The sequence below is a fragment of the Erinaceus europaeus genome, chromosome 3, assembly GCF_950295315.1.
Source record: "Erinaceus europaeus chromosome 3, mEriEur2.1, whole genome shotgun sequence".
Lineage (NCBI taxonomy): Eukaryota > Metazoa > Chordata > Mammalia > Eulipotyphla > Erinaceidae > Erinaceus > Erinaceus europaeus.
In genome coordinates this window covers 146,267,326-146,272,074 of record NC_080164.1, presented here as the reverse complement: position 1 = coordinate 146,272,074, position 4,749 = coordinate 146,267,326, and positions in this window count along the sequence as shown.

Below are 4,749 nucleotides of genomic sequence, written 5' to 3'. Positions count from 1 at the left end.
GAAGAAAGCATTCTTCAGGACATAATAGCTGAGAACTTCTCTAGTCTAGACAACATCAAAAACATAAAGGTTTAAGAAGCCCATAGGGCCCCAAACGGAATCAACCCAGATTTAAAGACACCAGGACATATCCTATTTAGAATGGAAAGGAATAAAGATAAAACAAGGAATCCTGAAGGCTACAAGAGAAAAACAAAGAGTCAACTACAGAAGAAAACCCATAAGATTAGCAGTAGATGTCTCCACAGAAGCACCAAGGGCCAGAAGAGAATGGCAAGATATCTATCAAGTGCTCAATGAGAAAAGCTTTCAGCCAAGACTACTGTATCCTGCTAGACTGTCATTCAGACTAGATGGAGGCATAAAAACCTCAGACAAGCAGCAGTTGGAAGAATCAACTATCACTATGCCTGCCTTGAAAGAAGTTCTGAAAGGTCTCCTATACAGTCAGACCACCATAAATAGGCAATATATCACAACACTCTAAAAATCTACAAGAATGGCAATAAAATATCTTCAATCTTTGATATCAATAAATGTTAATGATCTGAATTCACCTATTAAAAGACACAGAGTAGGAAGATGGATCAGAAAACACAACTCAACAATATGCTGTCTACAGGAAACCCACCTAACTCAACAAGACAAACATAGACTCAAAGTGAAAGGATGGAAAACTATCATACAAGCCAATGGCCCACAAAAAAGGGCAGGAACAGCTATTCTCATATCTGACACAATAGACTTTAAAAAATAAATAAAATTTAAAAAGATATGGGTGGACACTACTTAATGCTCAGTGGATCAGTCAATCAAGAGGACTCAAAAGTTTTTACATCTATGCACCCAATGAGAAGTAATCTAAATACATCAAACATCTACTGAAAGAGCTACAGCAGTACATTAACAGCAACACAGTCATAGTAGGGGACTTCAACACCCCACTCTCTCAATTTGACAGATCATCCAGGCAGAAAGTCAATAAAAACATGGGGAGTTAAATGAGAAGATGAATAAATTAGAACTAGTGGACATTTCAGAGTCATTCACTCCAAGAACCTGGAATACACATTCTACTCAAGTCCACATGGGTATTCTCAAGGATAGACTATATGTTAGGCCACAGAGACAACATCAGCAAATTCAAGAGCATTGAAATCATCCCAAGCATCTTCTCAGACCACAGTGGAATTAAACTAACACTTAACAATCAACAAAAGATTAGTAATAGTCCCAAAATGTGGACGCTCAACAGTACACTCCTTAACTACTACTGGGTCAAAGAGGAAATAAAGGAAAAAATCAAAATGTGTCGAGAGTTCAATGAAAATGAAGATACAAGCTATCAAAATATTTGGGACACAGCTAAGGCAATACTGTGAGGGAAGTTCATAGCCATACAAGCACACTTAGGAAGCAAGAAAAAGCACAAATAAACAACCTGATTGCACATCTTAAAGACCTAGAAGAAGAAGAACAAAGGAACCCTAAAGCAACTAGAAGGACAGAAATCACTAAAGTTAGGGCAGAAATCAATAACACTGAAAATAAGAAAACCATGCAAAAGATCAATTAAAGTCAATGTTGGTTCTTCAAAAGAGTGAACAAAATTGACAAACCTTTAGCCAGACTCACAAAACAAAAAAGGGAGAAGACCCAAATAAATCGGATAGTAAATGAAAGAGGAGATATCACAGCAGACACCACAGAAATTCAACATATCATGCAAGGCTTCTATGAACAACTATATGCCACTAAACTGGAGAACCTGGAAGAAATGGACAATTTCCTAGATACCTATGATCTCCCAAAATTAAATAAAGAGGAACTTGATAATACGAACAGGCCCATCATAGCCAATGACATTGAAATAGTTATCAAAAACCTTCCCAAGAATGAAAGTCCTGCACTGGATTGTTCTACAAATGAATTCCACAAAACCTTCAAAGAAGAACTAATACCTCTACTTTTTTTTTTTCTTTGCCTCTAGGGTCTTTGCTGGGGCTCGGTACCTGCACTATGAATCCACTGTTCCTGGAGGCTACTTTTCCCACTTTGTTGTCCTTGTTGTTGTGTTTGTTGTAGTTGTTATCATTGTCATAGCTGTCATTGCTATTGGATAGGACAGAGAGAAATGGAGAGAGGAGGGGAAGACAGAAAGGAGAAAAGACACCTGAAGACATGCTTCACTGCTTGCGAAGCAACTCCCTGCAGGTGGGGAGCCGGGGGCTCGAACCAGGATGCCCACGCTGGCCCTTGTGTTCCGCTTAGCCTGCTGCGTTATTGCCTGACTCCCAATACCTCTACTTTTAAAAGTCTTCCAGAAGATTAAAGACACTGGAATACTACCTTTCCAGCTTCTGTGAAGTCAACATCATTTCTGATATCAAAAGCAGACTGTGACACAACCAAAAAGAAAACTACAGACCAATATCTCTAATGAACATAGATGCTAAAATATTAAACAAAATTCTAGCCAACTGGATACAGCAGTATATTAAAAAGATTGTTCGTCATTTATCCCAGGGATGCAAGGTTGGGTTAATATACATAAATCAATCAACGTGATCCACCACATCAATAAAAGCAAGACCAAAAACCATATGGTCATATCAATAGATGCAGAGAAAGCCTGGGAATAATGGAAAATTCCTCAAGACAGATATTCCTCAAAATACAGCATCCCTTTATGATCAAAACACTACAAAAAATGGGAATAATGGAAAATTCCTCAAGGGAGTGGAGTCTATATATAGCAAAACTACAGCCACCATCATACTAAATGGTGAAAAACTGGAAGCATTTCCCCTCAGGTCAGGTACTAGACAGGGATGCCCACTATCACCATTACTATTCAACATAGTGTTGGAAGTTCTTGCTATAGCAATCAGGTAGGAGCAAGGAATTCAAGGAATATAGACTGGAAAAGAAGAAATCAGACTATCCCTATTTGCAGATGACATGATAGCCTACATAGAAAAACCTAAGGAATCCAGCAAGAAGCTTTTGGAAATCATAAGGCAATCCAGTAAGGTGTCAGGTTACAAAAAATTGACATTCAAAAGTCAGTGGCATTCCTCTATGAAAACACTAAGTTAGAAGAAGTTGAAATCCAGAAATCAATTCCTTTTACTATTGTAACAAAAGCAATAAAATATCTAGGAATAAACCTAACCAAAGAAGTGAAAGACATGTATACTGAAAATTATGAGTCACTACTCAAGGAAATTGAAAAAGACACAAAGAAATGGAAAGATATTCCATGTTCATGGGTTGGAAGAATTAACATCATCAAAATAAATATACCACCCAGAGCCATCTACAAATTTAATATATCCCCATCAAGATCCCAAGCACATTTTTAGGAGAATAGAACAAATGCTACAAATATTTGTCTGGAACCAGAAAAGACCTAGAATTGTCAAAACAATCTTGAGAAGAAAGGACAGAACTGGAGGCATCACACTCCCAGATCTCAAATTGTACTATAGGGCCATTGTCATCAAAACTGCTTGGTACTGGAACATGAATAGACACACTGACCAGTGGGGAATAGAATTGAGAACCCAGAAGTAAGCCCCCACACCTATGGACATCTAATCTTTAATGTGCCCAGACTATTAAATGAGGAAAGCAGAGTCTCTTCAACAAATGGTGTTGGAAAAAATGGGTTGAAACATGCAGAAGAATGAAACTGAACAACTCTATTTCACCAAACACAAAAGTAAATTCCATGTGGATCAAGGACTTGGATGTTAGACCAGAAACCATCAGATACTTAGAGGAAAATATTGGCAGAACTCTTTTCTGCATAAATTTTAAAGACATCTTCAATGAAATGAATCCAATTACAAAGAAGACTAAGGCAAGCATAAACCTATGGGACTACAACAAATTAAAAAGCTTCTGCACAGCAAAAGAAACCAATGCCCAAACCAAGAGACCCCTCACAGAATGGGAGAATATCTTTACATGCCATACTTCAGATAAGAAGCTAATAACCAGAATATATAAAGAGCTTGCAAATCTCAACAAGAAGACAACAAATAACCCCATCCAGAAATGGGGAGAGGACATGGACAGAATATTCACCACAGAAGAGGTCCAAAAGGCCAAGAAGTGTTTGAAAAAATGAAAAAATGCTCCAAGTCTTTGATTGTCAGAGAAATGCAAATACAGACAACAATGAGATACCACTTCACCCCTGTGAGAATGTCATACATCAGAAAAGGTAGCAGCAAGAAATGCTGGAGAGGTTGTAGGGTCCAAGGAACCCTTCTGCACTGCTGGTGGGAATGTAAATTAGTCCAATCTCTGTGGAGAACAGTCTGGAGAACTCTCAGAAGGTTGGAAGAGGACCTACCCTATGATCCTGCAATTCCTCTCCTGGGGATATATCCTAAGGAACCCAACACACCCATCCAGAAAGATCTGTGTACACATATGTTCTTAGCAGCACAATTTGTAATAGCCAAAACCTGGAAGCAACCCAGGTGTCCAACAACAGATGAGTGGCTGAGCAAGTTGTGGTCTATATACACAATGGAATACTGGTCAGCTATAAAAAATGGTGACTTCACCGTTTCCAGCCGATCTTGGATGGACCTTGAAGAACTCATGTTAAGTGAAATAAGTCAGAAACAGAAGGATGAATATAGGATGATCTCCCTCTCACTCAGAAGTTGAAAAACAAGATCAGAAGAGGAAACACAAGTAGAACCTGAACTGGAATTGGCGTATTGCATCAAA